General features: G+C 40.6%; 1 pseudogene; it reads left to right on the top strand.

Annotated features, from left to right (window-relative positions):
- Positions 1-20,167: 20,167 nt before the first annotated feature.
- Positions 20,168-24,253, top strand: LOC140621151 (heterogeneous nuclear ribonucleoprotein A1-like; annotated as a pseudogene).
- Positions 24,254-25,617: the final 1,364 nt, after the last annotated feature.

The following is a 25,617-nucleotide window of genomic DNA, read 5'->3' as shown; positions in this document are numbered from 1 at the left end:
ATTTTGGAAAAAATCAAATGTCTTAATCAAAAGCTGTGAGGCCCCATGAATCTAATCCAGGCCTCAAACATTGGAAAAGGGAAACTGAGACTCAGAGTGACATTTATAGGGACGCTAGATCACAATGTTTCTATTTAAAACACCTTTTGTTTAGGGCACCTGGGTGGCACAGTTGGGTAAGCATCCAAATCTTGGTTTCGGCTCAGGTCATGATCTCAGGGACCTGAGATCAAGCCCCGAGTCGGGCTCTGTGCTCAGTGTAGAATCTATTTAAAACTCTTTCCCCCTTTCTTTCTGCCCCTCTGCACCATGCTCACCCTTGTTCTCTCTCTCTCTCTCTCTCAAATAAATCTTTAAAATAAAATAAAACTCTTTTGTTTAAAAATTGTTTTTAACAAATCATGTGTAATATTTTTACCACAGATGTATTTGCCTTCAGTTTGAAATCCCTGGTACAATTTTCCAGATTTTTTTTCCTATGTGAATCAAGTTCTATGAGCCTGCCTTTATATAACACAGTTGATTTTTTGTTTTTTCCATCATGGCCGATTTGAAAGTTGCCCTATTTAATACTGTAGGAACCTATTCTGGAGTTGTTTATCTTTTAAATTGCTGTGGGACCTAAATGGTACAGCCTTCAAACTAGGTCTCATGAGAAGCAAGGACAGAAGAATTATTTGTTTTTCTGTCACTGGCTGATGAGGCCCCTCTTCATGCCAGCACAGGCCCGGGAGTGACTGATGTGGGCCTGCCTTATAAGGTCTTTATGATCTGAGAGGTGTGTACCAATATCAGATGAGAAATTTGAGCCAGGCACTGCACTGACCACTTTGTCTTATCTCCTTTCCTTCGTCTTCTCCCAGTAACCCTAAGGGATAGTTATTATTACCTTCATTTTGTAAGTGAGAAAACTGGGGCTGAGAGAAACCAGACACCTAAGTCTCACACCAAGTGAGCATCAGTGTGGGACTGTGAACCCAGATGTGTACTTTACCTCAGTCTAAAGCAAAACAGGATTAGCTATATAAAGGAAGAGAAGAAATTGCTTCAACCATTCTGAGTAGAAGAAACCAGCCCACAGAGCCCCTCATCCATCCCTGCCCCCATTGAATGAGGTAATAGTAAGAGCGAACAGTTGTTAACCATCTGCGTGTATAATGCGCTTTGGCGTGACTCTATTCCTCACAATAACCTTTAGTGAAGTAATACAATCCCGTGGCAACAGGGTACGGAATGCAACTCCATTTTACAGTGGGGCTTAAGAGATGCTCAGAGAGGCTAAAGAATTTGTGCTAGGTCACACAGAGGCTGAGCCAATATTCTAACTCTTTTTTTTTTTAAAGATTTTATTTATTTATTAATGAGAGACACAGAGAGGCAGAGATGTAGGCAGAGGGAGAAGCAGGCTCCCCTCAGGGAACCCGATGTGGGACTTGATCCCAGAACCCTGGGATCACACTCTGAGCCAAAGGCAGACACTCAACCACTGAGCCACTCAGGTGCCTATCTAACTCTGTCTTTTTTTTTTTTTTTCCTAACTCTGTCTTGATGCAAAGGTTCTTTTGGTTTTTTTGGTCCCCCTCCCGGCCCCCACTGCTCTCAATTTAAAAGAGACAATGAGGATCACACTATGAGGTTAACTACTTATGACTCCAGGAAAATCTCTGAGAAAGGACTACAGAAATTGTGCTCAGTGGCAAAGGGCTGAGGCAGAAACTTGCAGGAAATATATAGAAGTTTCAGCCTCTATAAAAGACCAGTGAGAATGGGCCCAGGAGACTGGAACAGACAGAACTGTTATATTACTGCAGGGTGGGACCGACCGACCCTTCCAGCTACCATTACCAGCCCGGAAACAGCCTGGTTCCAAATAGGGCCTGGACTAAAGTCAGGTTATCCAAAGGCTTAACTGACCACTAGACTAATCTAGATTTTATTTATTTAGGTAAATAAGAGAGAGAACAAACAGGGGAAGCAGCAGGCAGAGGGAAAGGGAGAACAGGCAGAGCTTCTCCCGGCAGAGCAGAGAGCCCAATTCAGGGCTTGATCCCAGGACCCTGAGATCATGATTGAGCCAAAGGCTTAACCAACTGAGCCACTCAGGTGCCCCGACTAGACCCAATCTAGATTGAGTAAAAGGTATATAGTCAAGTTTCGGGATAAAAAAAAAAAAACAAAAAAAAAACAACAACAACAACAAACCAGCAAAAGCCACCAAGGAACAATCCACGATGGCAGGCTACAAAGAATACCAATGGAAATTTAGAGAGACCAGGATGCAGACTGACAGGATTGTTTGATTGCCCAGGGCTTGGCACAGAGCCAGCAGGTATTTCTAACACAGTGGAGTCCTTTCACAGCCCAAGCCAACTAAATGCACATGGGAGAGTCCAGATGGGGAGAGAGAGAGAGAGTAGAGAGAGGGAAGAAGAAAGAGAGGAATCGAGACAATGACATTGACTACACTAGTCATTGTACTCCATCAACACATACCCCTGAGTGAATGTGAGGTAGGAGATCTGCTGTCCCACGGAAGAATAGGTCCCCTCAAGCGTCTCTTAGCAAAAGCATCAAATGACAGTAGGGTGTTATTTTCCTAATGCAGAGTCATGGGGAATTTTGACTTTAGGATGAAGCTTTTAACCTTTTGTGCTGACCGTGGAATTATTCCCAGGGCAATGAGACTTCACTGTTGACAGATGCCTGATGTGGTGAATCATCTTCTGAAGGCCCAGGGCCCAGAGCCTGAGTTTTGACTTAACCTGATGTTATGAAAAGTGGTTGTTTGGTTCTTTTTTTTTTTTTTTAAGATTTTATTTATTTATTAATGAGAGACACGGAGATGGAGGCAGAGACATAGGTAGAGGGAGAAGCAGGCTGCCTGTGTGGAGCCTGCTGTGGGACTTGATCCCAGGACCCCAGGATTATAACCTGAGCTGAAGGCAGATGCTCAACCACTGAGCAACCCAGGAGCCCCTGAAGAGTGTTTTTTGTTTTTTTGTTTTTTTGCTTTTGTTTTGTTTTTAATTTTTTTAATTTAAATTTTAGTTAACATACAATGCAATACTGGTTTCAGAAGTAGAATTCAATGAGTAGTTTTTTTTTTTTAAGATTTATTTATTTATTTATTCATGATAGACAGAGAGAGAGAGAGAAGCAGAGACACAGGCAGAGGGAGAAGCAGGCTCCATGCCGGGAGCCTGACATGGTACTCGATCCCGGGTCTCCAGGATCGTGCCGTGGGCCAAAGGCAGGCGCCAAACCGCTGGGCCACCCAGGGATCCCCTGGTTTTGTTTTTAAAATAAATTCCTTACCACTAGCAATTATAGCATGGCAGGATAGACCTACTGGGAAATGTATGATGGAGGCTCTTCAGGAAAAAAAGACAGCTTTTTTTCCCCCTATTGTCTCCCTCTACTATCTCCCCACCCCGCCCAACCCCACCAGCCACATCCCTGTACTCCAGGAGATCTGAGGTTCTCTTGCACCAGTGGAGAGTTTAGCAGCCTTTGTTTTTGAAAGCTTAGCCCTGTGGAGATATAGAAAAGGCTGATTCAAGATGCAAAGGCAGGTAGAGTTCTTGGAGGGAGAGAACTTTGGGCAGAGGGGCAAGGAATATCTGAGAGGCAGGGACATGGACCCTGCTCCTTTGTAAGGTCCCACAGAGGCCTAACCTCAGATGGGGGATGATTGCCAGATGCCGCTGGAAGCTGGACACTAAGCACAGTGTTCTTGAACTGTGAGGAGGGTCCCTGTGGCCACGCCTGTGGTCAAAGGAAGGCTTAAGGTTTACAAGGGAGAGCAAGGCCAGGACAGTTGGAAGCCTTCCAAGAAGCAGTCTTGGGCAGATAACAGAAGATCACAGCACCAGACACCAGCACAGGGAAGTAGAAGGAGCCATGCAACAATGGAGCTACCAGGAGTTACAGCCCAGAGCCTCCCACATTTTCCCAGACCCAGGGATCTTATACAATCCAGTGGAGGGGAAGTAAGGAGCCCAACTAATGCCTGATGTTGAATTTCTCCTCTCCTCTACCTGAGGAGTGGGAGAGAAGGTGCTCAAATTATTTTTAAAAAATGAGTGAATGGGGATCCCTGGGTGGCGCAGCGGTTTGGCGCCTGCCTTTGGCCCAGGGCGCGATCCTGGAGACCCGGGATTGAATCCCACGTCGGGCTCCCGGTGCATGGAGCCTGCTTCTCCCTCTGCCTGTGTCTCTGCCTCTCTCTCTCTCTCTCTCTCTCTGTGACTATCATAAATAATAAAAAAATAAAAAATAAAATTAAAAAAAATGAGTGAATGTATTGTTTCTTAAGCCTGAGATCCACTCCATACTTTCTTCTTAAATATCATTATTACTGTAATAATAATAATAATAATAATAATACCTAACATTAGCAGAGTGTTTTTCCATTTACACTTTTCACACGCAAAAGTTCCTGAGCTCTGGATATTATTATCCTTTGGGATATAGATTATACAAAGAACTCATGGTCTTTGATTTCATCCTCAAAAGTGGGGACCTCTTTCATAACATGCTTCAGTACTCTACTAACACTTGCTATTATCTATCGCAACCTTCTCGAGAACTTAGTTTCTTTAAATAATATCATTGGAACTCCTCTCTGAACGAGTACCACTAGATGATCTCACATGTGTGGCCATGTAATGACCAACATAACTGACATATACTAGGTGCTCAATAAATGTCATAGTAAAACAAATAAGCAAATAAATTATTTGATTACTTTGATTAGCTGGGTTTTTTAATTAATAGGGTATTTCATAGAGCAGTTTTGAGTTTACAGAAAAATTTGAATAGACAGTACAGAGTTCCTGTACACTCCCTCCCCTCCCCTAGCACATACACACTTTCCTCTGTTATTAACATCTTGCATTGTGTGGCACATTAGTTACAGTTGGTCATACAATATTGATGTATGATTATCAATTATTAATTAAAGTCCATAGTTTACAATAGTGTGTTTTGTATGGTCCTATGGGTTTTGACAAATAACATGTTTTGTATCCACTATTACAATATTATAGAGAATAGTTACACCACCCTAAAAAGCCCCTGTGCTCTACCTTTTCAAAACCCTCCTTCCTTCCCTGATAACTGCTGGCAGCCACTGATCTTTTACTGTCTATTTTTTGCCTTTTCCAGAATGTCATATAGTTGAAATTAGACACTGTGTAGCCTTTTCGTATGGCTTCTTTCACTAGTAATAAGTACTTAAGTGTCCTTAATGTCTTTTGTGCCTTGATAGTGCATTTCTTTTTAATGGTGAAAAATTTTCCATTGTATGGATATACCACAGTTTACTCATTTATTGAAGGACATCATGATTGCTTCTAATTTGGAGCTCTAATGAATAAAGCTACTATAAATATTTGTGTGCAGCTTTTTGTGTGGTCATAAGTTTTCAGCTCATTTGGGTGAGGTCCTAGGAGCATGATTGTTGGATTGCATGGTAAAGACCATGTTTAGGTTTATTAAGCCTGGTTTTTAAAAAGCTATTTCTAGCTAGCATTATCTCAGGAAATAGGGAAGAGAATGATTAGTTATGAGTTGACTTCATAGTGTAGAATTATAAAATGGCCCTGCTTTTATGTATACTAAACCTATTGTTTAGCTTCACAGTGTACACTTAAGTCCTATTATGCTTGGATTTGGCGAATAATATGCTATAAAATCACCCCTATAATTTCATTTTGGCCCTTTCAGTTTGGCTGCCAAGATAGACTAGTCTGAAAAGATCCCTACCCACTGAAGTTAAACATCCTAGTGAAAGAGACAAGAAATAGATACTCAGTTAAAACCTGTTCAGGGGGAAGTACTGGATAGGAAAAGACCACACATAGGCACACAAGAAAAGAAATGAGTTTTTCTATTAACTTACAGTGAATCTGCATGTGCAGCCAAACTAGGATTGGGGGAAGAGGAGGAGAGTAATTCAGAGACAATTTAGCTTTAGAGAAATACTACTACAAAGTCAGCCACCTTTCTCTGTACCTTTATATCATAGCTTCTTTACCTGGTACATCCTCTCCAATTAAACTGAAAGAATCTTACCTTTTTCCTAATGTTCCTTACATTGCTACTTTGCACATGGTAGGTACTCAAGAAGAGCTCACTATATTGAAAGAAGTTTTCACCAATACCCACATGAAAAAAAGGATTCCAATTTTACCCTCAAAGTTCAACTATTGCAAAAGTCAAACAAAACCAGAAATATCCTGCTCTTGGTAATTAAGTGTTTTTAAGTGGTTTTGGAATGAAACCAGCATATACATTTTCAGAGCTTTGTAATCATTAACTATTCTCCACCATCCGAGGAAATGTGAACCTGGATATGCTCCAAGCACCTTAGCAACAAGCCAGCAGCTTCCAAAGACAGCCCCCAGTCCTCTGATGGAGCCAGAATCCCACAGACAAAGCATTATTTATATCGACATAGACTCTTTTGCTTCTGAAGCTAGAATCCCAAGAACCAAGCTAATGAGAAGACTCAGTGCCAGTATGTCATATTGAGTTAGGAAGGCCAACCCATTAACAGTCCATTTCTCTGTGCTCAGCCCAGACTGGAGGAGATGCAGGACAAACATATACAGTGGCTTCTGAAAGGCCCCAACACTTGAAGCTTGAACACCAAAACAGTCACTGCTTAGCTGGGAGTGTGGGAAAGGGCGCAGACCATGGAATGCTTTCCAAATGGATGAGCAGTGTCCTGCATAGAATAGCGGAGGCTGCCAGCTGCAGGCCTGGGCAGTGTGATGCTCCCAAACTCCTGAGCTTTGTGTTTGGTGAGCCTGAAGGTGAGACCCACCCCTTCTCCTTTCCTAATCCCACCTCTACCAAAGGCCTTATCTAGGGCTTAACCCCTGGCACAGGTGGAAGATGCAACCTCAGCATGGCATTAACTGTCCCTTAGTTTCAAGAGGATAATTTCCTTCTCTGAAAACTCCAGTGGGAGGTGATGTTTCTCTGCATCCCCATCTAGAATCACCTTTAAGTGTTTCCTGCCTCTGAAACATCTGAGTGACTTAGCAAGCTAAGCACAGAAGAAGGCTTCAGTTTGTGTTTGTAACAGCAGATGATCACTAAAATATACTAAGCTCTGCACATGGCAATATGCTAAGCACTTTACAGCCATTACCTCACCTAATCTTCATAAGAACTCCATAATTTAGGAATATCATGAACCCCACTTTACTGAAGGGAAAACAGAGCCTTAGAGAATCTGGGTTAGCAGTTCTCAGTGTAGTCCCTGGACCAACAGCACTGATACTACCCAGGAACTTGTTAGAAATGAGCATTTTCAGACTCTATTCCTGACCTACTGAGTCAGAAACTGGGGGCAAGGCCATGGTTCTAAGCCCCACCCTCAGTTTATGATATGTTGTTATGGTAGCCCTTGGAAAATAATACAGAATGCTTTTAACTTTTTAGTTTTTAATGTCAGTTACTCTCCATCCCTTTAGTTGTTCTGTCTGCTATCTTGGGTGTGAAATGAAGATTGAATAAGGCCAGGGTATAGCCTATGTGGCTAGGGTGAGGTATTTAGAGGGAAGAAAATCTTCATTCCTCTGAGGAATGTGATAGTATCTCATGAAGTTAGAGAGAGGCCTTAATGTAGAAAAGGCAGGTTGCTTCTCCTCTTTTATTCCCCTGATGAATCTGATTAGACATTTCAGCAGCCAAGCATCTATTCACAACTGCCAATTCTGTGAATGTGGAGTTTGTGATTGTAGGTAAGAGAGGTGTGCTGACATTAGGATCCTACTGGCTGTGTGGTTTCAGATGAGTTGTCCAATCTCGAGAACTGCTTTTCCCTCATGACACTTAATGCCAGCTTATAATTAAACAGTTACCATGAAAGCATGTCTGATCAATGTGAGATTCTGTGAGCCTTTTGAAGGCAAGGACTATACATAGTCTTTTTTAGAATGTGCAACATGATTTGACATATGTACACATTGTGAAATAATTACCACAATCAAGTTAATTAACACATCTATTACCTTACAGAGTTAGCATGTTTTTTTGTGTGTGTAGTGAAAATACTTAAGACCTGTTCTCTTAGCAAATTTCAAGTATACAGTAAAATGACTGTTATTAACTTATAGTCACAATACTGTGCTTTAGATCCCCAGTGCTTACATCTTATAACTGAAAGCTTGTATCTTTCCACCAACATCTCTTCATTTCCCTTGCCATCCTTCCCCCCTCCCCCAGCCTCTGGCAACCACGATTCCACTCTGGTTCTATGAGATCAGCTTTTTAAGATTCTGTGGAATTTTAAAGTAGGATATCCTCTGGATTAATCTACATTGTCACAAATGGAGGACGTTCTTTTTATGGCTGAATATATATATATATATATATATATATATATATATATATATATACCTGCAAACTTTGGGTTTACCCATCTTGACTCATTCCTACTTTGGAGCCACAATGAGCACAAATAGGTACTTAGAATCCTAATTACTTGTATAAAGTTGTGCCATTATCTCCAAAGCACGGAAAATAAATCATGGAACATGTTTCAACAATACCATGGCTTCTCCAAAAATCCAGATGTGTATATATATATATATATATATATCGTTTCCTTTATCTGTTCATCTGTTGACAGACAGGTTGTTTCCATTTTTTGGCTATTGTGAATGATGCTGCAATAAACATGGGTGTGCAGAAATCCATTCGAGACAGGATTTCATTTCCTTTAGCTATACACCCAGAAATAGGATTCCTGGATCATATGACAGTTCTATGTTTAATTTTTTTAAGAATCTCTATATTGTTTTCCATAGTGGCTATGCCAATTTACATTCCTACCAACAGCGTGCAAAGGTTCTCTTTTCTCCACATCCTTGCTGACACTTGTTTCTTATCTTTTTGATGACAGCCATCCTGACAGGTATGAGTTAATATCACATTGTTGCTCTGATTTGCATTTCCCTGATGATTCATGATGTTAAACATCTTTTCATAGAGCTGTTGTTAGTTTGTAGGTCTCCTTTGGAAAAACCTCTGTTCAGGTTCTCTACCCATTTTGAAATCAGATTATTTGTTTTTGTTTTTTTTTTTTTTTTTGCTATTGAGTTATATTAATTCCTTATATATATATTTTTAGATTTTGTTTATTTATTCATGAGACACACACACACAGCGAGAGACAGAGACATAGGCAGAGGGAGAAGCAGGCTCCATGCAGGGAGTCTGATGTAGGACTAGATCTGGAAACTCCAGGATCACACCCTGAGCCGAAGGCAGATCCTTAACTGCTGAGCCACCCAGGTGTCCCAGAATTCCTTATATATTTGGGATATTAGCTCCTTGTCAGATAGTTTGCAAGTATTTTATCCCATTCCATGGCCTTTTCATTTTGTTGTTGACTCTTTCCTTTGCTATACAGAAGCTTTTTAGTTTGATGTAATCCCATTTGTTTATTTTTGCTTTTGTTGCCTGTGTTTTTAGTGTCATATTCAAAAAACTGCCAAAACTAATGTCAAGGAGCTTTTTTCCTATTTTATTCTAGGAGTTTTATGGTTTCAGATTTTGCATTTAAGTTCACAATCCATTTAGAGTTAATTTTTGTGTACAGTATAAGGGTACAATTTCATTCTTTCACATATGGCTATCTAGTTTTTCCAGCACCATTTATTTAAGTGACTGTCCTTTCTCCATTGTGTATTCCTTGTTCCCTTGTCAAAGATTGGTTAACCATATACATGTGGATTTATTCCTGGGACCTCTACAGAACTGTACCTGGTCCTGCTCACTTGTGAATCTCTAGGGCCTCCAATGCCTACAACACGGTCAGCATTCAGTAATGGTTAGATGTGATGATCATATCCAGCTCTCACTCATTGCCACCCATCCCCTCCCCCAAACGGAAGTTGGAGAATGGGCTGCAGGAGGAAACCACCCTCCCCTTGATTAATAAATGACAGATGAAAAGGCTATCAAACCTGCAAACTTTGGGTTTACCCATCTTGACTCATTCCTACTTTGGAGCCACAATGAGCACAAATAGGTACTTAGAATCCTAATTATTTGTACAAATTTGTACCATTATCTCCAAAGCATGGAAAATAAATCATGGAACGTGTTTCAACAATACCATGGCTTCTCCAAAAACCCAGATCAAAAAGGCATAAAACTAAGTTGACTCCTTCTATATTTAAGGTACTGTGAGCTTAATTCAAACACCAATAACATTGACGCAAAGGGGCAAACTCTTCAGAATTATATAAGAGGTTCAACAAGTTCTTACAAGCAAATTCTCTTTTCAATACGAAAACCTTCTTTCAGAGGCCAGCATTGTTTTGATAAGGGATTAATTTAGGGGTAAATGAAAGGATTCATTGCAATTCAGAGCCCTGCTCCATATGGTCTGCTTGGGAAACTATTGCAAAGCCCTCATCCCAGGCCACGTGGCTATGATGGTGTTTAAATAAAGGCATGTCTTTTTTTTTTTTTTTTTTTTTAAGGCATGTCTTTTTAAAATCTGGTTGCCATTTATCAGAGCTGCAATTCTTCTTAGGTCCCAGTTCCATGTTAATTTGCTTGTTTACCAAGTCTTAGTTGGTCTTTTTTACCCCCAAATATAAATATGTCTCAACTTTGATTAAGGGCTGAGGATTTCTAAAAGCAAGTCAGAAAAAAAAAAAAAGGCAGGTCAGACTTCAGAATGTTGGAGGAAGGCCTTATCAGACCCCATCACACACATTTTGAGTTTGTGAAAATAAACTCACTTAAAAACCAATAAGTAGCCCAACTTTTGGGACCAGTGACAGTGAAAACAAATCATAAATATAGTTGTGAGCTCTACTGGCAGAGGTTTCTTTTACTTTCCAAACACAGCAAAGAATCTGCTAAGAGACATTCAATTCTCCTATAATTCTGGCTTGCCCAAAGCAAATATAGTTACTCTGGGAAACGAACTAGGGGTGGTAGAAGGGGAGGAGGGCGGGGGGTGGGAGTGAATGGGTGACGGGCACTGGGGGTTATTCTGTATGTTAGTAAATTGAACACCAATAAAAAATAAATTAAAAAAAACAAATTTAAAAAAAAAAAAAAGCAAATATAGTTTGGAGCAGAGATATCCAGGAGCCCAGCACAATTATGTGGATTGAAGTAATTTATTTCAAAAGGAAACACTTCTCTAGAAAAAAGGAATGATCATGTTTATAGTTTACTCACAAGAACACAGAAATTTTAGGAAACTAGAGAAAGAATTTCTTCAATTCTGACTGTCAATCTCCCTACTGACCTCTAAAGAGAAATGATTTGTTTATGCCTCTGCTCCGTCTTCTGTTTTCTAGCCTCGTGCATTAAGGAAAACAGAAAGGCAACTTATCTCTGCTAGACAAGTTCTGGCCAAATATGGATTATTGAGGGCCAAATTCTGAGATAAGTGCCTCATGAACATATTGTAGGTGGCCATTGCCCTCCTGAAGTTTTCTGAGTATCTGAAGCTCTTCTGGGCAAGTCACAAAAGTTTGCCTACACAAATACCTTAGTGTACCTATTACCTACTTCCTCCTATTGACCTGCCCTCAACCCTTACCCACCCCCACAAGATTCCATTCTTTCATATAACCAAACACATGACAGACAAGCAACTGAATCTTTGGTTGAAAGTCTTCTCACTGAAGCATGAATGGCCACAGGTTAAAGCACCTGGGTAGATTTTCAGCTTCACCACAGATAGACTTGGGGTAAGGCACTAAGCTATGTTGGCCTTGCCCTTTCTCTTAATCTCCTTCTTTTTGCTTTCCTCCCCTATAAATTGATGGTTGAACCAAATGGCGAAATCCTGTTCAGTTTTATCGGTCAGTGGATCTGCAGGATTTATTTGTGGTCAGTGAATGGTCAACCTAAGAGATTCAAGTTTCTCTTCCTAAGCCTTGGCCTTCCCCTTTCACTGCTCTCCAGCAGCTCTCTTGGTTTGGCCTCTCCCCACAGCTTAGTCCCCAGTTTGGATGCTGAATCTACTCTAACATGAAGAAATCCTCAAATACAAATCATATGGAAGTTTTCAAAAAGTTATTCAAATCTTACTCATTACAAAAAGATTTAGCAGGGACTTAGAATAAAAGATATGATAAGATTAATTATAGTGCACAGCTATGATACCAGATTAGATGTAGCTGAAGTCACTACCTAGGTCCTTAATAAACCAAATGATGCATGTCAGAGTTCAGCCTACCTAGTACTTCAGGGTCCTTCTGTCCTTCAATGCAGGTTATAAATAAATTCTGTCCCATGCTTTCTCCATTCTCCACTCATACTTTCCAGCTACTTCTGGAGATTATATCCAGCAGACATGGGCTTTTATTCTCCCTGGGAAGTAGAATAAGGGCAGTAGATACTGGGAGAATAGAAAGCTGCCTCTTTTCTAGGCCCTGCCTTCCTAAGAAAGCAAGGCCTAGAAATAGGTTCTAGGTTCTCTTAATACTCTGGATCTTTCCTACACTTTAGTCACTCACCTTTGGGGCATCTTAATAACCTTTGCCACCCTTCCCTGGTTCCTGTCGACCCTGGCTGGCCATGAGAATCATTTGGCAAGCTTTAAAAATGCTGGTGCCTGGGCCTCAACACAATTGATTTAGAATCTCCGTTAGAAAGGCCACAACATCTGTATTTATAAAGCCCCTGGAATGATTCTAACATGCAAATAGGTTGAAATATACTTCTGTACATTTTCACCTTCGGACTTCCGTCCTTGCATTGTCTGCTGGGTACTTCTAGGTTTGTAGTATATTATAATCGCATATTCCTTGGGGTTGGGGGAAGGAGTTTAGGGAAAGCAAAGACAATGTCATTATTCTCACCCAAAAGCAATTTTTTTTAAAAAACAGAAACAGGAAATAATTTCCACTTAAGAGAAACAAAATAACAAAATAATTACATATGATATACTTTTTTTTTTTTTAGCAGCTTTTAGAAGTTAAGATATGGGCATATTCTATTTATTCACATATTAATGTATTTATTAACATATTGCTTTATTATAAAAGCAATTCATTTTGTTTTCAGATACAATACAGTAAGTCCAAATGAGCAAATTCTTGATTCTTACAAGTAATTAGTGACAGTAAGTTTGGGGGAAATATAAGCAAATTCTATCAAAAGTCCATCCCTGTGATGCACTAATAGTCATTAAAAAGACAAAAGGTGTAAGGATCTGTTTTCTTTTGAGGCTAAAATATATCTTTGCACAGACAGGATGAGAGGCATTAATTCAACAAAAATGTGTTGAATTCCCATATGGTGCTGAGTGCTGTTCCAGGGCTGTGTATGGGGTTGCAGTTTGAACCTCCCCCATCATGCTTTTCCACCTCACATCCTACCACTTGATTATTCATATCCTGTATTTCTCATTGAATCATCTGACAATATTTTGATCCTCTTGTTTTCAATCATTTTTTTCCTTCAGTGGCCTGTCTTCATCATTAAGTTTCACTTTGGTCTCGGTCTTTTGGATCTCATTGTTTTTGAATGTTCTACAGTCCTTCAAGGGTTCTTATACAAAATTCAGCCAGTTTTATAGTTCTTAAAACTTATAACATCTCATTAATTATGTAAAGGAAAAATTCTCAAAGGCAGTTACACCTGTTATAGTCTGCCAGTCTTACTTCAGAAGCAGACTTAATTTTGTCGCTGTCATTAAACATGCCACTTGAATTTAGGGGAAAGTGCAAAAGCATTTGACATAGACATAAAATAGCAACTCATATATCTACATCTGGGAAGTAAACTCTTCCTCATTCAGCACTTTCTGAAAACCTGAACGCACTAAAACAGATTGAACCGCTCCAACCAGGCATCTCAAATGGACAGACTCCTGGCTCACTCAGCTGGCATATGTGTTTTCATTGGCACTAACAGTATTTTGGCTTTTTATTGAATTTCCATATCTTTGAATGGACCACACCTTCAACTGTGTGCACCTCATCCATTTCACTTATTTACACTACCTACTGGCTCTTGAAGGCATTTGAATGTATGACCCCTTATAAAAATGGAAATTTTTCTGAAGAGTGTTATGTCCTCCCCAGTCTCCTTAAACAGAATACGTGGAATATAACTTACTCTTCTCTTAATAATTCACAGTTATCATTTTGAAACTCAGTGATTATACCAGGTGGGAATGCCCTCATGGATCATGTAGGTTTTTGGACACTCAGTAATCCCAGGCTGCTATACTTCTTGAGTTTTTAAAAACTTTTGTGTTGTCCTTCCTATCTTATTTTTAACCACTTCATTTCATTGTTGCCAGTGTGACTACCACCACTGCCACCTTCCTTCCTTTCTCTCTCTCTCTCTCTCTCTCTCTCTCACACACACACACACACACACGCACCTACACACACATACACGTATCTCTCTTGCACACACAAAACCTTCCTAACCCTTGTCTGTTCTGTGGGCTAGGAAATTAGAAGGTTATTTAATTAGAATTATATACAAAGGAGTAGTATATAGGCTCTGAGTTAGGAAGTTCTTAAGGAAGATGCCTCTTTATAATAGTGAACTTTATATAATGAACTTTAGTGCAAGTTCTTCATTAACAATTTTGACTGTTCAGATAGCTACATTGTTCAATTATAGGCTCTTAAAAAAAAAGACTGATAAGTACATGACTTCTGTCTAATGGAAGAGTCAGCAATTGAAATTCTGAGAATTGGATTTCCCATGAAGAACCCAAAGCTCCCTCACTAAGCCAAATAAAAAGCATGCTCACTGACCTTCAATTCTTGGCCATCACTGCCAACTACAAACCAAACAACTAGAAACCAATAGACACAGATGTTGTACTTTTCCTTGGGTTGAGTAGGAGGCATCAAGAGCATCTGTGCACCTAACACTATAGTATGAGTCATTCATGTTTAGCAGCAAGCCAGTTTTCCTTAACTATGGCCAAACTGGCCCAGTCAAGAACCTCTTCTCATTCTGCACTCAGGCCACAAGAGCAGCTCACTCAGAGGGTCTGGAGCTGCCTTGCTCCCCTCACATCCTGTCAGGCCCACTGCCCAGCTCAGCCTAGGTATTTGTCCCTTCTCACCTGAAGTGAGCACCCCACTGAATTTTTGCTTCTTATCTCTCACTCCCTGAGCCATCTTGGTCAGACTTTCTAACCCTCTGTTCTATTGGATTGCTTCTAGGTAAAGACAAATTCTGATCTGTCTCCATATTAGCTAGAGAAAAAAAAAAGTATACGTTCTTTAATTCTCTTGCACCTTACCTTACTACAGCCCCCAGTGTTTTAGCCAAGCACATGTATCTCTTTGCTTTCCTACCACACTATAGTCATAGCCACTTCCTGTCTTTGCCCTTGCTCTTGTGCCCCTCTAGTATACCATCTCTTCCCCTTTGTCTGTCCAAACCCACCCATTTGTATTTCTCCTCAAGAAGCCATTGTCAACTACTTTGCTCCTCCATGGTTACTCCTTCCATCCAACTCCTAACATCTCCTAAAGTTTTAAGCCTTCCTTTTCTTTTCCAACTATCATGGACACAGGCCCTGGAGTAGAGCAAAAGGTTCTTACCCAAAACTTCTTTGGTGGCTCCTGACCAGTTTCAATCCCTCTAAATACTAACCTGTTCAAAGAACACAGCTGACCTTGTAAATGAAGAACTAGCCCTAAGAAAAGCTAGGTTTCTATTTGAAGAAACTGCAGTATTTCTCCCACAATAATACATCGCCCTTCCGGTTTTATGGAAAAAGTGTGGGTGGGCTAGGTTTCCAGATAACTAACTAGCAAAGAAAGGGCAGGTCAGCCTCCTCTCCTCCCCCAACCACCCACTCCTGCCAGACAGCATTTAAAATGCACTTCAATATAGCCAGTCTTTTCATTTGAAAAGGAAACTACTCTTGATGTTCTGTTTCTCTCATTTCATTAAGGATGGAGGTCATCCACAGAAGGGGAAGGGTAGTTTTCAAGAAGGACTTGGAGGGAGTGGAGGTGGGGTGGGGGAACTCTCTCATCATTTCTTGTTAGCTTGCTTCACTCTTTGAAGAGAACAAGCCCAGCTTTCATACTGAATTATTTTCAGCATGGCCTTTGCCAGGACTCAGCTCTCTCTGGCTGAGGCAACACCCAGAAGGATTGAGTGATAGTTCAAGGTCAGACAAGGTGTCTAGACAGGACCAGCCAGAGAAGATGGCATTAAGGCCGCTGGGAGATAAGGGAATGGAGAAGGGGAGAAGGGAGAAGGCAGTGTGTATGTGTTAAGTGGAAGTCTAGGGAAAAATGGAACCTGGAAATTTCTGCCCTCAAACCCCCATCCTCTGCCCAGTCTCTGTCAGCCTGCCTATGTCTCTCTTATACACACACACACTTCTGTACAGAAACACGTTCTTCCCTTTCCCTCCCCTTCTCTCCTAAGGCATTTCTATAAATAAACAATGAGTCTTGAGCCTGCCAGTGGCCCATTATTAACTCTTGCAGTGTTCTGGCTGTATGTATATAAATCCTCACACTGCTCCTCACTTCATGGTCTGCAAAGCCTTTCCCAATATTTAATCTCTTCACTTGATTCTACCTCCCACACCTTAAGGGTCCTGTAAGCTCCTCCTCACCAGTCCCATACACAGAATCATAAGCACCCCACACCCACACTCTCAAAGTTCTTAGCCTTAAAACTATAAGCTTCAGGTCCTGCTGCTCAAAATCACTTATGGTACAGGCCACATATTTCTTAAAACATTTATTTTTGCATTCCTATTATTATCAGAGCTTCCATCTAGTAAACATTTACTCTGTTCCAGGTACTGTGCTACGTGCCTTACATATATGATCTCAGTTGAATTCCACAACAATCCTGAGTTATCGATATGATAGAGGCATTTTGTAAATGAGGGAAGTACTGCTGCCCAAGCTCTGATGTTGTTACATGACTGCAATCCTAAGGGGAGAGTATGGATACTGAGTTTTTGAATGCTACCGTGTATGACTGTCCCACAAATGTTCTCAACCCCTTCCGGGCCGTCCTCTTACTGAGAAGGAAGCCTTCGGCATTTGCAGTTCCAGAGCATCTACTGAGCAGTCTAGTCAAACATCTGGAATGCCAAGATTAATATCTAATTAAACTTCCCCATGCCTGCAATGACATCTTCTACTTCAGTGAATGTTTATTTTGCTGGACTCTCTACTGGTATTATGAAAAGAGCAGTAAAATAGACAGGTCCCACCTTCATGGGGGGATGAAGGAGTTTACAGACTAGTTAGGAGAGAAGGTCTATAAATGAACATACAATTAAATACATATACCAGTTCACCAAGAAGTTCCAAATCAACAGAGAGTAAACATGACGTAGTTTTAATTTTTTCCAAACACTATTCTCAACTATACTATGTCAAATTATCTCCCTTCCTATTTGTTCCCCTTAAAATATCTCAGATTCCATTACTTCCTGTCACTTTCCTGTTATTGGAATTTAGTCTAGACCAATTTAAACTCTCATCTCATACCTGATCCAAAACCCTCTGCCCTCCCAGAGGACTTTGCTGCCGAGGGGTCCTTGAGCTCTTTCTCCCCATCCTCTAGCCTTTGCCACCTGTAGCCCACCTCACAGACCCTTGTTGCTGGAAACCCCCTCATCCAGAGGGTGGCTATCTTGGGTGGGTCCAGTACCTTCCTTAGTGCCCTTTAGACTGATGGAAAGTTTAGGCTTCCTGCCAAGCCATAGGAGAGACCCTGCCCCATGCCATCCTTTCTTTTAGCCCTGCCTTCTCTCTTCAAAGTTTTCCCCAGGACAAAAATAGAGTGCAGACAGTAGTACTACTGCCCAAGCAGATGTTCAGCCAGGAAATATAACACTAGTCATTCCCAAAGCGCACCTCCAGTTCTTGGCTTGGAGGAGGGAGGATGTACCCCTGTCCCTTGCCAAGAGTTCTGCTTCTCCTCCAAGTTAATTCTGAGGAGCAAACCCTGCCCCCTTCTCCAGCTCAGCCTTCTCCATGCACACCTAGGCTGGGGCTAGGGGTGAGGTATCAGAGCCGGTCCTGCAAATTCAATTGTGGGAGCTCTCTTAGAAACATGGAGTGATTAGCACTGGTCATGTCACCTTTGGACCTTGGCAGCCATTTCAAGATAATAGAAAAGATCTCACTCAACATCTTGTTTCAAATAAAACTGTAATTCAAGGAATATAATGAAGAAGAGTAGGGTACTATGAGAGGAGATATCCATGCACTGGAATCAAATTTCTTGGGTTCAAATACCAGCTCTACCCCTTACTGTTTGCCCTTGGGTAGGTTACTTAACCTCTCTGTGCCTCAACTTTCTTACATGTAAAATGGTGATGATAACAGTACCCACCTCATAAGATTAGATAAGAAAATGTAAGTAATATTCTTAACATGCTACCTGATACATTAATAAATGCTCAATAAATCTTAGTTCCATAAGGACATGAATTGAGGACTCCAGGCACTTCAAGGCACTCAACAAAATTTGATGACATAGTAAATAAAGGAGAGTATCTGGGACTACCTGTTTGAGATTGGGTAGTCAGAGAAGACCACTCTGAGAGCTGACACTAAAGCTTTAAGATGAAGGATGAGGGGGACGTCAGCCAAAGAGCAAAGGGAAGGCAAAGGAACAATGGAATTAGTTACAGTATCCTCCTGATGATAAAATTTCTTCCAAGTCCAATTTAGGCAGACTGTACTTGTGTCACATTACATAATAGACCTAGAAAATGTGCCTTGGACATTTTAAATTTTTTTAAATTTTTATTTATTTATGATAGTCACAGAGAGAGAGAGAAAGGGGCAGAGACACAGGCAGAGGGAGAAGCAGGCTCCATGCACGGGGAGCCCGATGTGGGACTCGATCCCGGGTCTCCAGGATCGCGCCCTGGGCCAAAGGTAGGCGTCAAACCACTGCGCCACCCAGGGATCCCCTGGACATTTTAATATGATATGTAAATACAGTTATCAGATGCTTATTTTCTTGAGATTAAACGTTCTAACTCCTAAGAGCGAAGGTCCTCCAAGTGCCTCTTGTCCCTATCACAGCAGCTCTGATAGCATTTTCGCTGCTGGTGGGCTGGTCAGGGGTCTTCTGGAAGCCCCTGGCTTCTCCAGGACACATTGCTTGTCTACAAAAGACTCAGACCAAAGCTCTTCACTTTTTCTGTAATACCACCCAAGACAGGGTCCCTGCTCCCCACCCTGCCGCCCCCCACCACCCCCCGCCAAGGCAAACCCATAAAACTCTACAGAGATTGGCCTCAACCCACTGCCCATAACCTCTCTATGGTCCCCTATAACTGACAGCATCCTGCCTCTGCCCATCTTCTAAGAGATGAATTGGAGGAGTGACAGCTAGACAAAGAAGCAGGGTGAGGAAAAGTGTGGGAGCAAAGACAAGTGGGAAAGGCATGGCCAGGTTTGCCCAGGCACAGAGCACACCAGCTAAGAATTTTCTCTGCAGCTGGCAAGCACACAAAGAATAGTGAAGAAATACCAACAGAAGGATGCTGACAGTCCTCAAGGAACTAAATGGCTGAAATGTAAAAGAGGAAGCAGAGTAAAGCCTTCCAAGATTAATGGGGCCCAGAGCAAGAATGCCAGGAAAGGCCCCAGCCTGGCTGGTCCCCTTCTGTCCCCCACCCTGACCTCATCCTGCACCCATCACTCCTGTTCAGTGGACATGTGAACTCTCCCACCCCATCCTCCAAATAGCTACCTCTCAGGACCTTGGGTGCAGCTGCTGCTGGTAGAGTCAACCCTCAGGAGAACACACTCAGAGCAGAGGTGGGCATGGGCCCTGGAGGTGGACTTAGCTGGGTAACAGGGGTCCAGGGATACCATGAACATAGTCTAGGAGGAGATACATGTATGGGCTTCAGGTGGTGGGACATCATTTTCCTATGTCCCAAGTTAAAACAGTGGCATCATCTTCTACTCTGCCCTCTACACTTTCCCCAAAACCCAGTTTATCTCTGTCTGAGCTACCTTAGCTAAAATTTCATGAAATGTGTGTGTGTGTATATATGTATATAATATATGTATTTTTATATATATAAAATAAATTTCATGAATATATAAAATTTCATTTCATGAAATGTGTGTGTATATATTATATATATAATAAAGTATATTAATATTAAATATGTTTTAATTTTTATTTTAGTATCATATTAATTTTAAATTTACTTTCTACCCCTGGATGCCACCGAATAAGCATCGTTTAAGTCTCCCCTCCCAACGCTGTCATGTCTAAGTCAGAGTCTCCCAAAGAGCCTGAGCAGCTGCAGAAGCTCTTCATCGGAGGTTTGAGCTTCGAAATAACCGATGAGAGTCTGAGGAGCCATTTTGAGCAATGGGGAACGCCTACGGACTGTGTGGTAATGAGAGACCCCCAAGCACACCAGAGGCTTTGGGTTCCACACCTACGCCACTGTGGAGGAGGTGGATGCAGCCGTGAACGCAAGGCCACACAAGGTGGATGGAAGAGTTGTGGAACCAAAGAGGGCTGTCTCACAAGAAGATTCTCAAAGACCTGGTGCCCACTTAACTGTGAAAAAGATTTTTGTTAGTGGCATTAAAGAAGACACTGAAGAACATCATCTAAGAGATTATTTTGAACAGTATGGGAAAATTGAAGTGATTGAGATCATGACTGACTGAGGCAGTGGCAAAAAGAGAGGTTTTGCTTTTGTGATATTTGATGACCATGACTCTGTAGACGAGATTGTCATTCAAAAATACCATACTGTGAATGGCCACAACTGTGAAGTAAGGAAAGCCCTATAAAGCAGGAGATGGCTAGTGCTTCATCCAGCCAGAGGCCGAAGTGATTCTGGAAACTTTGGTGGTGGTCGTGGAGGTGGTTTTGGTGGGAATGACAACTTTGGTCTTGGAGGGAACTTCAGTGGTCAAGGTAGCTTCGATGGCAGTCGAGGTGGTGGTAGATACAGTGACAGTGGGGATGGCTATAATGGATTTGGTAATGACGGAAGCAACTTTGGAGGTGGCGGGAGCTATAATGATTTTGGCTATTACAACAATCAATCCTCAAATTTTGGACCCATGAAAGGAGGAAATTTTGGAGGCAGAAGCTCTGGCCCCTATGGTGGTGGAGGCCAGTACTTCACCAAGCCACGAAACCAAGGTGGCTATGGCAGTTCCAGCAGCAGCAGCAGCTATGGCAGTGGCAGAAAGTTTTAATTACTGCCAGGAAACAAAGCTTATCAGGAGAAGAGAGCCAGAGAAATGACAGGGAAGCTACAGGTTACAACAGATTTGTGAACTCAGCCAAGCACAGTGGTGGCAGGGCCTAGCTGCTACAAAGAAGACATGTTTTAGACAATACTCATGTGTATGGGCAAAAAATTCAAGGACTGTATTTGTGACTAATTGTATAACAAGTGATTTTCATTTCTGTTCTGTGGAAAGTGTAAAGCATTCCAACAAAGGTTTTTAATGTAGATTTTTTTTTGTACCCATGCTGTTGATTGCTAAATGTAATAGTCTGATCATGATGCTGAATTAATGTGTCTTTAAATTTTTTTTAAATTTATATTAAATTTTATATTAAACATATTAACATATATTAAAGTAGATAGATGCATATATATCACAAACCTGTTTGTCATGAGAGACCAGACTTTGGAAATTGGAAAAACAAAAGGAACATTTCAAGGCTGTCTCCACCTTTGAGAAATAAGAGAATCTACCTTCTATCATATTTTAAGTCACAGGCATCCAGTGGCTGCCACAGCCTTAAAAGCATGACAGATCAAATGCCATTTCAAGTAAATACTTCCAACATAAAGTTCTAAGATCCTAAAACAACTTTTTGACACTGACAGTTGTCATGAAGATAGTTTAAATGAACTTATATATTATATGTTGTTTACTACCAGGGTGGCTACTTTCGGGATTTGTTTCCATTTTTTTGTTTGTTTGTTTGTTTCCAGCCAAGGACTTTGATACCAACTAAATCAAGATTCTGGCTAGATGTTAGGATTGAGTCCACTTGACCTAAACAGCCAGAGCTGGAGTTAGCTTCCACAAGGAAGAAGGGATATATGAACAAGTAACTTATAGACTATTAACTAGGATATATCCAGAGATTAATTTTGAAAGTTGTTTCACCCAACAGTGTACATTACTGGACATTTGAATTTGTGTGTGTCTCTGGTTATAGTCGTTTTTAGTTACTATGAATCTGGTCAGCATTATAAATTACTGGTATAAAATATTTGCTGGAGGACTAGTATAAGCATGTGACTCACCAGCTCCTCTGACTCAGTGTACCCATCTGTGTCATGAGCTGTTAATACCTAGATCCATTAACAGAGAGCATGAGTAGGGCAAAGGGACTGTATGAACTTGTACTAGCAAATAGCCAGGAGCCCCCACTAACTATCTTTATGACTATATCCTTTTGTGATATGTAGCATCTATTTCTTTTGTTGCTATAATGGCAAGTTTGGGGCGCAGGTGTGGCTTGATCATTGTTTCCAAGCACAATGAAAGTAGATGATGATATAATGTAGTTGGAACTTATCCAACCCCTGTGAAGAACCCGTGAGGATTCCTCTCTCTACCCAAATTTGACCCACCCTTAGTGTAGATAAATAAGGGCTGAAAGATGGTGCTCAGATTTAGAAAGGCAGGATGATGTATAGTTGTAGGTTACCAGTAAGACCAGCAAAGGGCTTTCACTCCATTTAGAATGTTAAGAGAGGGTGGTTGCCATGTTAGACAGGATTGCCGTTTCTGTCATCTAGAACCCCAGGTGTAAGCACCAGAAGCTAGAGAATAGCTGGTCCTGAGTAGAAATACCTAAGAATATAGCTTCTGTGTTTTTTTTTTAAAGAGGGGGAGGGGCAAGAGAGAGAGAAAGAGAATCTCACGCAGGCTCCAGGCCCAGTGCAGAGACTGACTCAGGGCTTGATTTCATGGCCCTGAGATCATGACCTGAACTGAAATCATGAGTCAGACACCTAACCAATTGAGCCACCCATGTGCCCTAGAATATAGCTTCTGTTTTCATTTCTGCAGCAGCAATGAGAACTTCTACTCAACTTGATGTAATCTGGCACCTTGAAAGATTAAGAAAAACATAAAAATGGTTCATTGTGATTAATTCAAACCATATCCTAAAAGCTGGCAGACAATGGTTTCAAAACCCAGATATTCCAAAACAATTTATTATTTTGGGTTGCATAGGAAAGAGATCATCCCACCCACCCCCAATATTGAAAAGAAAATAAAAATTCTATATAGGATGTGAATGAGAAATTTTCTACTGTGCTTACAGGTATCAGTAAAACCTGTCTTAAATTTTTATTATAAAGTATCATTTATAGGTGAAATATGTATAATGTATGTGTGAAAATTTTGCTTAAGATAGAAAATGGTAGCAGTATTTTTAAATATTTAAATATCCCTAATTCTTTCCATCTTCCTCCCTAGGAGTGACCACCGTGCCACATCCTACTTATTATTCCTTTGTTTTCTCTTATTATAGTTATAGCTCTAGACAGATTTGTATTTTCTGTATGTATTTTCCGTAACCTGCTTTTTTGCTCAGCTTTATGTTTGTAAGATTCATTTGTGTTGGCAGGATTAGCTGCCATTCATTTTCACTTATACTTTGTATTCTGTTGAAATAATAGGGTTTATCTATCCAATTTACCGTCAGTGGACATTTTGTGTTGGTTTCAGTTTTTGGTTTTACAAATAACACTGTTACAAACATATATTTCCTAATATATACCCCCTGGAGTTTCTCTGTAGGATACACATATAGAACTGGAATTGCTATGCATTTTCAACTTTGCAATGCTAAATTGTCTCCAAAAAGGTCATACCAGTTTATACACTCACCAGCAGGGTATGATACCCACTGTCTACAAGCTCACTAACATTTGTTTACAGATGTTTTAACTTTTGCCGTTCAGATGGATATGAAATAGTATCTCATACTTTTAATTCGCATTTCCCTATCTTATTAATGAAATGGAGAATCTTTTTTATGTTTATTGCCCCTCCTGTGTCCTCTTAAATGAAATATCTATTCAAGTCTTTTTGCCTGTTTTTCTGTAGACTTTTTCTTGTTATCAAAGTTCTTAACATATTCTGAATACTAATCCTTTTGTCAATTACAGCTTCTCCTTGTTTGTAGCTAATCTTTTCACTTTCTTTATGTTGTCTTTTGATTTTTAAAAATTTTTTAAATTTTAATGTGATTAAATTTATCAGTTGTCTCCTTTTGGTTTGTATTCCTTTACCTTAGAAATCCTTTCCAATTCCAAAGTCCCAAAAGCATCCTATATTTTCTTCAAGAAGTTTTAAAAGCTTTCCCTTTCCCTCTTTAATTATTCAAGCCTCTGGAACTGCTTTTAGAGCAAGACATGTGAGAGGGTCCTGGTTTTATGCTTTTACATGTGGAAAACCATTTGTTCCCATGTCAGTTATTGTGAAGTCCGTTCTCTTCCTACATAGTACCATTCCCAGCTCTTTTGCCAGCCAAGCCTTCATTGATATGTGGGTCAATTTCTGGGCACTCTGATTTGTTCCACTGGAAATTTTCTAGCCCTGCCCTTAGACCCCATTGTAATAGTGTAATTTTATAAGACATCTTGGTATTTGCTATACCAAGTCCTCCCCTCTCCCCCACTTCTTCAGGAAATCCTTGATTCTTCTTGGGGCTCTTTCTACTTCCACACACATTTTAGAAGCAATTTGTCAAGTTCTTTAAGCGACATACCTGGGTGGCTCAGTGGTTGAGCATCTGCCTTTGGCTCAAGGCATGATCCCAGGGTCCCGGGATTGAGTTCTGCATCAGGCTCCCCACAGGGAGCCTGCTTCTCCCTCTGCCTATGTCTCTGCCTCTCTCTCTGTTCTCTCATGAATAAATAAAATCTTAAAAAAAAAAACCCTATTGATATCTTGTTTTTTATTGGCATTGTGTAAAATAGTAGACATCTTCATGATATTAAGTGTTCCTAACCATAAATATGGAATAGTTTTTGTTTGTAAATTTCTTTATTGTCTTTCAATATGTACTTATAATTTTCTCCATATTTTGTTAAACTTTTGTTATATTTATTCCAGAGACTTTTTATATCATTACTGCTATTGTAAAATATGCCCTTTTTCCAAAAATTACCTTTTCTATTTATTGCATGCATATAGATTGATATTCAGTTCACTTTTGGATGGTGGTCCTTGTATTAGTCATCTATTGCTGAGTAATGAATTACCCCAAACTTAGTGGCTTAAAACCACAAACATTTAGGGGCACCTGGGAGGTTCAGTAGGTTAAATAGGTTAAGTATCTGCCTCTGGTTCAGGTCATGATCCCAGGGTTCCGGAATCAGGCTCCCTGCTCAGCTGAGAGTCTGCTTCTCCCTCTCCCTCTGCCCTTCCCCCTGCTTATGTGCACATGCTCTCTCTCTCTCTTGCTCTCTCTCTCTCTCAATTAATTTTTTTTTTTAAAAAACCCACAAACATTTATTATCTCATAGTTTCTTTAAGTCAAAAATTCAGAAGCAACTTAGCTGGAAATTTTGGTCAGGGTCTCTCATTAGGCTGTAATCAAGATGTCAGCCAAGAGTGAGTGGGACTG

Source organism: Canis lupus, chromosome 29, assembly GCF_048164855.1.
Source record: "Canis lupus baileyi chromosome 29, mCanLup2.hap1, whole genome shotgun sequence".
NCBI classification, from domain to species: domain Eukaryota; kingdom Metazoa; phylum Chordata; class Mammalia; order Carnivora; family Canidae; genus Canis; species Canis lupus.
This window is presented reverse-complemented; position numbering and strand designations above follow the sequence as displayed.